Genomic DNA, 11730 nt, shown 5'->3' with positions numbered 1-11730 from the left:
CATTTTCAAATGGAGGAAAAAAAAAAGTCCTCCTTTCTGTCCAATACCACATGAAAGTGGTTGGATTTGGCATCTCATTTGTCCAACTTGCATACTCGTTTTTAAACACTTTGTTATGAGAGTAGCATATGTGTGTGGCCCTTTAATGTCTGGCAGCAGGTGAGTGACGTCAGTGAGTGTGCGGGTGGGCAAGCAAGTGAGAAAGCGGTCGCTGAGGGCGGGGGAGAAATACATTGGCATCAAAATTCCGTAGCTTGCTAGCTTGTGCACGCTAGCTTTCTGAGACTCTTATTTTGTTAGCACAGGCAGGATGAAACAGGTCTTTTATGGTGAAGACAGGAACTGTGCAGGCGGTCTTTAGAGTTTTGACAGTAGGTACGGAGTCCCTAGAAATAAAATGTGTTTCTCTGCGTCCGCCCTGTTAGTGATTTTTTTCTTAAATATGAGCTCGCAGCAGCCAACGTCATCTCACAAGATCCTCGGGTGCCGAGAATGTCAAACAACTGACGAAAGTGAAGTCTTGGTATGATTGATGATTGCTCATTTTTATGTCTATTTTTTAATGCCTGGCTTGAGATCGACTGACACACCCTCCGAGATCGACCAGTCGATCGCGATCGACGTAATGCCCACCCCTGCTTTAAGAGGTCTGCTCTTTTTTTTTTTTTTCCTATTCAGTGGTCGCTCTGACCATTCTAAGAAATGTTTTGACTCTTTGTTATGGCTAAGGGATCCATGGTTGTTGTGGAGCCAGCAGTTGCCAAACAACTAGACCTTGACACATGAGGAAAACATATAAAAAGCCAGGAGACTAATATTTGATATGATTTTGCTTGATTCTGAATCCTTCGGAGGATGCTGTCTGTCTGCATTGGCAATTCAATCCAACTTGTACTTTTGAATATGGGTAAATAAAACTTTTGTACTAAAACCACTTTGTTTGCAGTTTAAGCTTCGGGCCAATCCACCACATAAGATTGGCGTTGTCGGCAGGATGTGGTGTAGATGTGGTGTGCACTGACAATGAGTAACTAAGGTAGCAACTCAAGTTAGTACAACTCAGTGTTATGGATGAACCACAGCACTCGTGCAGCCCCGGACCGCACACACTACCACTACCTCACGTATGTCGCAAAAAGACGAGACGAAATGGTTGTGGGTTACGAGCTTTACACTGACTACTCTTAAGTACATCCAACTTCCTGTGACAAAGTGCTCTGTGCGCTTCCTAAAATAGGACGGATGACATCAACACAGTCCCAACATCTGTGCAACACGCGCAGAGAAATAGAGAAACACAACAATACAGTTGAGGCGGGTCCAAGCTAGAGTCGGGGCAGGTCTAAACTAGAGTCAGGGCTGGTCCAAACTATAGTCTGGGCTTGTCCAAACTGGAATCAAAGTGGTTCCAAACAGTAGTCGGGGTTTGTCCGAACTAGAGTCGGAGCAGGTCCAAGTTAGAATCTGCACAGGTCCAGACTAGACTCTGCATGGGTCCAAATTAGAGTCGAGGCTTGTCCAAACTAGAGTCTGAGTGGTTCCAATCTAGAGTCGGGGCGACTCCAAATTGGAGTCGAGGCCGACGGGCCCAGACTAGGTTTGCGGCGGGTCCAAGCAAGAGTTTGGGCGGGTCCAAGCTAGAGTCGGGGCGGACGGGCCCAGACTAGATTCAGTCAGGTCAGGTCCAAACTAGAGTTGGGGTGGGTCCGAACTAGAGTTTGCACGGGTCCAAACTACAGTCGGGGCTTATCCAAACTAGAGTCTGGGCTTGTCCAAACTAGAGTCTGAGTGGTTCCAAACTAGAGTTGGGGCGGCTCCAAACTGGATTCTGGGCGGGCGGGTCCAAACTAGATCCGGGGCAGGTCCAAGTTAGAGTCTGCACGGGTCCATACTACAGTCTGCACGGGTCCATACTACAGTCTGCACGGGTCGAAACTAGAGTCTGCACGGGTCGAAACTAGAGTCTGCACGGGTCGAAACTAGAGTCGGGGCTTATCCTAACTAGAGTCGGAGTGGTTCAAAACTAGAGTCAGAAAGGTTCCAAACTAGAGTTGGGGTGGCTCCAAACTGGAGTCAGGGCTGGCAGGCCCAAACTACAGTCTGGGCGGGTCCAAACCAGATTCGGGGCTGGTCCAAACTACAGTCAGGGTAGGTCCAAACTAAAGTCGGGGCGGGTCCAAGCTAGAGTCCGCACGGGTCCAAACTACAGTCAGGGCGGGTCCAAACTGGAGTCTGCACGGGTCCAAACTACAGTCCGGCGGGTCCAAACTAGATTCGGGGCGGGTCCAAACTAGATTCGGGGCGGGTCCAAACTAGAGTCAGGGTAGGTCCAAACTAGAGTCGGGGCGGGTCCAAGCTAGAGTCCGCAGGGGTCCAAACTACAGTCAGGGCGGGTCCAAACTGGAGTCTGCACAGGTCCAAACAAGACTCTGGGCGGGTCCAAACTAGAGTCTGCATAGTTCCAAACTAGTGTCTGCACGGGTCCAAACAAGAGTCGGGGCTTATCCAAACTAGAGTCGGAGTGGTTCCAAACTAGAGTCGGAGTGGTTCCCAAACTAGAGTCGGGGCGGCTCCAAACTTGAGTCTGCATGGGTCCAAACTAGAGTCTGCACATGTCCAAACTAGAGTCAGGGCGGGTCCAAATTAGAGTCTGCACGGGTCCAAATTAGAGTCTGCACATGTCCAAACTAGAGTCGGGGCTTATACAAACTAGAGTCGGAGTCGTTCCAAACTACAGTTGGGGCGGCTCCAAACTGGAGTCGGGATGGGCAGGCCCAAACTAGAGTCAGGGAAGGCCCAAACTTGAGTCGGGGCAGGTCTAAACTTAGAGCCGGGTCGGGTCTAAACTTAGAGTCGGGTCGGGTCTAAACTTAGAGTCGGATCCGGTCTAAACTTAGAGTCGGGGCGGGCCAAAACTAGAGTAAGGGCAGGTCCTTACTAAGAGTCGGGGCAGGACCAAATTTAGAGTCGGGGCGGGCCCAAACTTAGAGTCGGGGCGGGTCCTATCTAAGAGTCGGGGCGGGTCCTATCTAAGAGTCAGGGCGGGTCCTATCTAAGAGTCGGGGCGGATCCAAACCAAGAGTCGGGGCGGGTCTAAACTAGAGTCAGAGCTTGTCCAAACAAGGAGTCGGGGCGGGTTCAAGCTAGGAATTGAAGTAGGCGCAGACTAGAGTCAGTGGGGGCAGGCGCAAACTAGAGTCCGAGAGGGCCCAAACAGGAGTCGGGGCGGTTCCAAACTAGAGTCGGGGCGGTTCCAAACTAGAGTCGGGGCGGGTCCAAGCTAGAGTCAGCGTGGGTCCAAACTAAAGTCGGGACAGGTCCAAACTAGAGTCGGTGCGGGTCCAAGCTAGAGACGGTGCGAGTCCAAGCTGGAGTCGAGGCGGGTCCATGTTAGAGTCGGGGCGGGTCCATGTTAGAGTCAGGGCGGGTCCAAGCTAGAGTCGGGGCTGGCCCAAACTGGAGTCGGGGCTGGTCCAATCTAGGAATTGAAGCAGGCGCAGAATAAGTTAGTGGGGACAGGCGCAAACTAGAGTCAGGGCGGGTCCAAACTGGAGTCGGAGTGGGTCCAAACTAGGATTGAAGCAGGCGCAGAATAAAGTTAGTGGGGGCAGGCGCAAACTATAGTCGGGGCGGGTCCAAGCTAGAGTCGGAGTGGGTCCAAACTAGGAATTGAAGCAGGCGCAGAATAGAGTCAGTGGGGGCAGGCGCAAACTAGAGTTGGGTCGGGCCAGAACTATAGTCGGGGAGGGTGCCCAAACTAGAGTCGGAATTGAAGGCGGGTGCAGACTAAGGTCAGCGGAGGCGAGCGCAAACCAAAGTCGGCGCAGGCGGACGCAAACCTTGAATCGGTGTGGGCGGTGGCAGACTACCGTTGGCATGGGCCCGGTGCAAACCAGATTCGGGGCTGACAGGTGCAATCTAGAGTCGGCGAGGGCGGGCACAAGCTAGAGTCGGCGTGGGCATAAACTAATTCTGCCGCTTAAAGACTGTTATTTTGATGCGTGCGGAATTTGGCACTTTTTCGAGGCCAGAGTGAGGACAGTACTTTGATGTCTACTTCTACTCTGGCCTGTACACACACACTGAGAACAAACATTGGAGCGGAACACATAAAATCATCAAGTAAAACTATACACAGATGTGCGTGCACGTGCGTGTATGCGCGCGCAAGAAAGCCTTGGAGACAGATATGGCGAGCCGATCTAAAGACGACTGCGTGTGAAAAAAGTGAAAGAAAGAAAGAAAGAGAAGGTTCTTTTCACCACACTCCCCCTTCCTCCTCCTTGTGATTCTCACCCATTTTCCTCCCCCGTCTGGCCAGGATGAATGATTGTGTCCTGATTAACACAATCACACACACACACACACACGCACACACACACACACACACACACACACACACACACACACACACACACACACACACACACACACACACACACACACACACACACACACACACACGTAAAAGCCCTGAGGGAGGTTGCTGACCTCACCTCGACACACCGAGTGCTAAATAGGCACTGACACAGAAATGCTACACAATATGCAACAAACACACCACAACATGGAAACATACTCGGTTTATATTGAGGGTACTTAAAATTCCACTGCTCACACACACACACACACACACACACTGGGCCTCAGTGAACGAGTGAATGGCTGACAGGAAGTGGCTGTTTAGCCAAAGAAAAAGAAGAACCTCCCATTACTCATCAGCCTCCTCCACTAACCAGACTTGTTATCCTCCTCCTCCTCCTCCTCTTTGCCTCCATTATCGTCTTTCTCTCTTTTTGCCTGTTGTTGTCCGCGGCTGTGGGCGCCTTCCCACGCTCGCCTCTTGAACATGCGCGCCCTGGCACGGCACCTGAAGTCAACCCGGTCCGACTCTGGCCCAAGTCCTTCATGTACAGTGGGGCAAAAAAAGTATTTAGTCAGCCAGCGATGGTGCAAGTTCTCCCACTTAAAATGATGACAGAGGTCTGTAATTTTCATCATAGGTACACTTCAACTGTGAGAGACAGAATGTGGGAAAAAAAATCCAGGACTTCACATTGTAGGAATTTTAAAGAATTTATTTGTAAATTATGGTGGAAAATAAGTATTTGGTCAGCCATTCAAAGCTCTCACTGATGGAAGGAGGTTTTGGCTCAAAATCTCACGATACATGGCCCCATTTATTCTTTCCTTAAAACGGATCAATCGTCCTGTCCCCTTAGCAGAAAAACAGCCCCAAAGCATGATGTTTCCACCCCCATGCTTCACAGTAGTTATGGTGTTCTTGGGATGCAACTTACCAAAAAGTTCTATTTTGGTTTCATCTGACCACATGACATTCTCCCAATCCTCTGCTGTATCATCCATGTATCCATTTTGGTATAAACTCAACTCGTCGTGTTTGGAGGAAGAAGAATACTGAGTTGCATCCCAAGAACACCACACCTACTGTGAGGCATGGGGGTGGAAACATCATGCTTTGGGGCTGTTTTTTTGCTAAGGGGACAGGACGATTGATCCGTGTTAAGGAAAGAATGAATGGGGCCATGTATCGTGAGATTTTGAGCCAAAACCTCCTTCCATCAGTGAGAGCTTTGAATGGTTGACCAAATACTTATTTTCCACCATAATTTACAAATAAATTCTTTAAAATTCCTGGATTTTTTTTCCACATTCTGTCTCTCACAGTTGAAGTGTACCTATGATGAAAATTACAGACCTCTGTCATCATTTTAAGTGGGAGAACTTGCACAATCGCTGGCTGACTAAATACTTTTTTGCCCCACTGTATGGATAGGCACCGTTCACATATAAACCGATACAATACCAAATTCTCCGAGGCGGTGGCGACTTGTCCAGGGTGTACACTGCCTTCCGCCCGAATGCAGCTAAGATAGGCCCCAGCACACCCATTGTTTATTGTGAGCGAACTGTGGTGCTGAATTTCCCCCAATGATCAATAAAGTACTTCTATTCTATTCTATTTTGCCATTTTTTTCCCCCCGGTGCACTAATTTACTGCGGCGAGAGCGTGATGACGTCACATTATCGATGGAATAATGCATTTTCAGACAATTTGATTTGCCTGAGCGGCGAGGAGATCGTGAGAGTTACAAGCAGTACAAAATGGATCGATGGATGGGCTAGAAAGGACGGATTAAAAAAATTATAATTGAAAATTAAAGCTGCAAGCAGCGATGGACGGGACCGCTTTGGCTGCTGCCCCCGCGACCCAAGCGGTAGAAGATGGATGGATGGATGGATTATTACACAGAGAAAAAGTTGTATACACATGTGTTATACATCAGTCTCATAGTAATAACAGTTGGGCATTTTATAAGGACGCCTTGGTGCTGCCATTTTGAAACTAATGCATTGTGAAAGGAATGCAGTTGTTGTATTGAAGTGGGAATAGCAAGCTTCCTGTTGATTTTTGCTGAAGGATTTCAATTATTAAAATGTAGGTCTAAGCGAGACCTACATAGAGGTTTATGTTTCATGTCTCTCCGACATCGCTACCGGAAGTTACAAGCAGTTTTGTCTGTGTTTTCTTCCTAGGAGCAGTTAGTCTCTGTTGTATTCCTAGGGGGCGCTAGAGCGCAATTTTGAGTTTTGGGGTTTGATTTTTTCATCAGATCGGAATTTTTGCTGGTCCTGATGTGTGTGTCCAGTTTGGTGAGTTTTGAAGCATTTTAAGGGGGTCAAATTACAGCTCAAAGAGGCAAAAATTCAATTTTTTAGGAAACTTTGGCGCAGAGGTTCTTTGAAGGCGCGTAAAATCAAAACCGGAGCAGTTATTAAAACTCTGTGAATAACTTTTAATCAGAAGGGTTCAATCTCTCTCCTGTGCGAGTTTGAAGCCAACACGACAAACACGCTCAGAGGAGATCATTTTGGAAAAAAGGTTAAGGGTTTTTCCAAATGTTTTGTTTTGAAGGGGTAATTGCCAACTTCCTGTTATTTTTGCTGAAGGATGGCAATTATTAAAATGTAGGTGTAAGTGAGACCTACATAGAGGTTTGTGTTTCATGTCTCTCCGACATTCCTACCGGAGGTTACAAGCAGTTGTGTTTTATTCCTAGGAGCAGTTTGTCTCGGTTGTATTCCTAAGGGGCGCTAGAGTGCAAATTTTGTGTTTTGGGGTTTGATTTTTTCATTAGATCAGAATTTTCGCCAGTCCTGATGTGTGTGTCCAGTTTGGTGAGTTTTGAAGCCTTTTAAGGGGATCAAATTACAGCTCAAAGAGGCAAAAATTCAATTTTTTAGGAAACTTTGTGCAGAGGTTCTTTGAAGGCGCGTAAGATCAAAACCGGAGCAGTTATTAAAACTCTGTGAATAACTTTTAATCAGAAGGGTTCAATCTCTCTCCTGTGCGAGTTTGAAGCAGACACGACAAATGCCCTCAGAGGAGATAATTTTGGAAAAAAGGTGACAGGTTTTTCCAAAAGTTTTGTTTTGAAGGGGTAATTGCCAACTTCCTGTTGATTTTTGCTGAAGGATGTCAATTATTAAAATGTAGGTCTAAGTGAGACCTACATAGAGGTTTTTGTTTCATGTCTCTCCGACATTCCTACCGGAAGTTACAAGCAGTTTTTTTTGGTTTTTTTTTATTAAATCGGAATTTTCACCAGTCCTGATGTGTGTGTCCAGTTTGGTGAGTTTTGAAGTATTTTAAAGGGGTCAAATTACAGCTCAAAGAGGCAAAAATGAAATTTTTTAGGAAAATTTGGTTTTGAAGGGGTTTTTGCCTGCTTCCTGAAGATTTTTGCTGAAAGAAGTGAGTGTATCAAATCTAGGTCTAAGTCAGACCTACATAGAGGTTTTTTTTTCATGTCTCTACGACATTCCTAACGGACGTTACAAGCTGTTTTGTCTGTGTTTTTTCCTAGGGGGCGCTAGAGCGCGATTTTGATTTTTGGGGTTTGGTTGTTTAAAAAGTTGGGAAGGTTTGCCGTACCGATGTGTGTGTAAAATTTGGTGAGTTTTGAAAATTTTAAGGTGGCAAATTACAGCGCGAAGGTGCGGAATAATAATAAAGAAAGAAACAAATCTTACAGATACAATAGGGTCCTCTGTCCCATTGTACCAATACGGACATTGCAGTCCCTAAAAAAACAACAAAAATGTTCTAGTGTGGGGACCCCTGGTTTAAACCATGCCTAGTGGTCTTCGGACTAGCACCCTGACCAGCCAGCATACTTGCTCGTGGGATAACTTTGACTCTCAGCCCTTTTCTCTCCCCGAAAAAGCTGAAATTGGAGATTCTGTTCGGAGGTTCTACCGGGCCTGAGAATAGCACTTGTGTGTGTGTGCGCGTGTGTGTGTGTGTGTGTGTGTGTGTGTGTGTGTGTGTGTGTGTGTGTGTGTGTGTGTGTGTGTGTGTGTGTGTGTGTGTGTGTGTGTGTGTGTGTGAGTACGATGCTGGAAGTGCGGAGTCAGCGAGCAGTAACACAGCTGCAGAACATTACATAGGAGTCACATGATCTGTAATTACACACACACACTGCGGCTTAAAGCGGCTCTTAAATTGGCATCCAACGCAGCACGGGGAAGAAAAAATGCTTGTGTCGTGTTTGTGTCAATAAAGAGAGAGAAGGAGAGAGAGAAGCGTCCGGGTGGCACTCTGACCGGGTCGCTGGGGTCAAACGTGAGGGGGATGAACTGGAGGTCCGTGAACGCCTCGGGAAAGAGGTTGTTTGCAAGGACAACACAATACGTGGAACACTGGCAGGGAGAGTGCAAGGACGAGTCAGTGCAGTGGAAGTGATCGATCCTGTCAGCGCACACACACACACACACACTTGCAAACACTTTCAAAAGGACAGATTGAAAGTAGATCATGACGCTTGGCCCACTCTACAAGCCAATCTGGAAGTAGCCTCAACACACACGTACTGTACACACACATACACACTCCCAGCCGACGTGCTTATTAGAAGCTAATTGGCCCCGCGCTTAATCTCCCTTGATGTGGGTCGACACTTTAATCTCACGGCCGTCATACGTCCAGGGAGGAGAGTCAGGTGGACGTGACGGGCAGAGTTCTGTTTTTAAAGAAGAAGCTACAGCGTCCAAAATCCGGCCCGCGGTGGGTCCGGATTCAAAAATGTGTTTACATTTTTTTTTATAATGATAATTTATTTATTCTGTCCTTTCTAGTTCATCCATCAATCTATTTTCTACCGCTTGTTACTCTCGGAGTCTCCTAGCCGCTCAGGCAAATCAAATGCATATCAATTTTTTATTTTTTTTAACCCAATGCGGCCCCCCCGGGTTAAAAAGTTTGAAGGACCCCTGATTTAACGTAAATATTTTTGTTTGGCTAAAGGGGAGGAGGAAAGAGCCAAGTGGAGCCCTAATTGGAAGCTATCCCATCCATCCATCCATTTTCTACCCCTTGTCCCTCTCGAGGCCATGCAGCCTACATTAGCCGTCATTTGGGCTACCGTGAGATCTGCATTGGCCTTCATGCAGCTTACATGGGCCGTCATATGAGCCGCAGTGGGGCTTACATGAGCCACCATGGGACCTATATGGCCCACCGTGGGGCCTACATGGGCCACGAGGGGACCTATATGGCTTACCGTGAGGCCTTACATGGGCCACTGTGGGGCCTTACGTGGGCCTTACATGGGCCACCGTGAGACCTAGATTGGCCTCCATATGGGCTTACATAGGCCGCGTACATTGGCCACAATGCAGCCTACACGAGCCGTCATATGGGCCACCAAGAGTCTTACGTTGGCCATCGTAGGGGGCCACCGTGCGACCTATATGGGCCACTGTGCGGCCTACATGGGCCATCATATGAGCCACCGTGGGGCTTACACGAGCCACCGTGGGACCTAAATGGTCCACCGTGGGGCCTACATGGGCCACCGTGCGACCTATATGGGCCACCGCGCGGCCTACATGGGCCATCATATCAGCCACCATGGGGCATACATGGGCCACCGTGGGGCTTACACGAGCCACCGTGGGACCTAAATGGCCCACCTTGGGGCCTACATGGGCCACCGTGCAACCTATTTGGGCCACCGTGTGGCTTGCATGAGCCCCGATGTGGCTTAAATGGGCAACTGTGAGACCTACATCGGCCTCCATATGGGCCACCAAATGGCTTACATGGACCGCCTACATAGGCCACCATGCAGCCGACATGGGCTATCGTGTGGGCCGCTGTGGGTCATACACGGGCCACCGTGGGGCTTACATGAGCCACCGTGGGACCTATATGGCCCACCATGCAGCCTACATGGGCCGCAATGGAGCTTGCATGGGCCACCGTGGGTCTAACTTGATCCACCGTGTGACTTATATGGGCCACCGTGCGTCCTACATGGGCCCCAATGAGGCTTACATGAGCCACCGTGGGGCCTAAATGGGCAACTGTGAGACCAATATTGGCCTCCGTATAGGTCACCATGCGGCTTACATGGGCCGACTGCATTGGCCACCATGTAGCCTACATGGGCCTTCATATGGGTCACCGTTGGGCTTACATGAGCCACCGTTGGACTTATATGGCCCACCATATGGCTTACATGGGCCACCCTGAGGCCTACATGGCCTCCATATGGGCCACCAGGCGGCTTACATAGGCCGCATACATTGGCCACCATGCAGCCTACATTGGCCATCATATCCGCCACCGCAGGGCTTACACGGGCCACCGTACGACCTATGTGGGCCACCGTGAGATCTGCATTGGTCTCCATGCAGGCTACATGGGCCGTCATATGGGCCACCGTGCGACCTATATGGCCTAAATGGGCAACTGTGAGACCTACATTGGCCTTCAGCCTACATGGGCCATCATGTGGACCACTGTGGGTCATACATGGGCCACCGTGGGGCTTACACGAGCCACCGTGGGACCTATATGGCCCACCATGCGGCCTACATAGGCCGCAATGGGGCTTGCATGGCCTACAGGAGCCACCGTGGGACCTATATGGCCCACTTTACAGCCTACATAGGCCGCAATGGGGCTTGCATGGGCCTACATGGGCCACCATGGGGCCTTACATGGGCCATCGTGGGGCCTAATGGGCCAACAGTGAGACCTACATTGATGGGAGAGAGGTGTATGGTCAGAAAGTGTTTGGGTCTGTGTGTGTGTATGTGTGTGTCTCGTCTTGTCTTGTCTCATACTAACAGTGGCACTATTGTATTGTTAGTGTATACGACTCTTTCTAGTTTTTGTTTGTATGGTATTGTTCTGGTATTACTGTTTATTGTTTATGTTAAATGCGGAATAAATGAGAGGGGTTGGGGTTTTATAAGCATCTGCTTCACCCAACCCCTTTTCAAGACTTGAACAAATATTTCTGCCAAGATTAAAAAAAAAATGTGTTGTTGTACTGTGCAAGTTTGAAATAAATACCGTATTTTCCGCACTATATGGCGCAGCTAAAAACCTCAAATTTCCTCAAATGCTGACAGTGCGCCTTATAATCCCGTGTGCCTTATATTGATTGATTCGAACACCGAAGAAGAAGAATTTGAGGGATTCGTGGATGAGGAATAACTTAATAAAGTGAGCTTTACATGTTAATTGTGTGTTGTGTGACATTATCGTTTAAGCAACGTTGAGTTATTGATATATTATTGCTTTGCACTATTTCGAGTGTTACTATATTGTGATTGCACTAACGTTTGATTTACCGTAACATTATCAGATTGTTTTTTACGTGTTTATTGAATCGGGGAAAATAATAAAACTGCTGT

The 11730-nt window shown here is 48.3% G+C and overlaps 1 protein-coding gene across 2 annotated transcripts in view; it reads left to right on the top strand.

The window, feature by feature from the left end:
* The window catches only part of LOC133560751 (protein tweety homolog 3-like), an 89680-nt gene that overhangs the window by 14411 nt on the left and 63539 nt on the right, over positions 1-11730 (top strand). The gene's annotated exons all lie outside the window — the stretch shown is intronic.

This window comes from Nerophis ophidion, linkage group LG01, assembly GCF_033978795.1.
Source record: "Nerophis ophidion isolate RoL-2023_Sa linkage group LG01, RoL_Noph_v1.0, whole genome shotgun sequence".
NCBI classification, from domain to species: domain Eukaryota; kingdom Metazoa; phylum Chordata; class Actinopteri; order Syngnathiformes; family Syngnathidae; genus Nerophis; species Nerophis ophidion.
The sequence above is the reverse complement of the archived record's forward strand: the minus strand, read 5'-3'. Positions and strand labels throughout refer to the sequence as shown.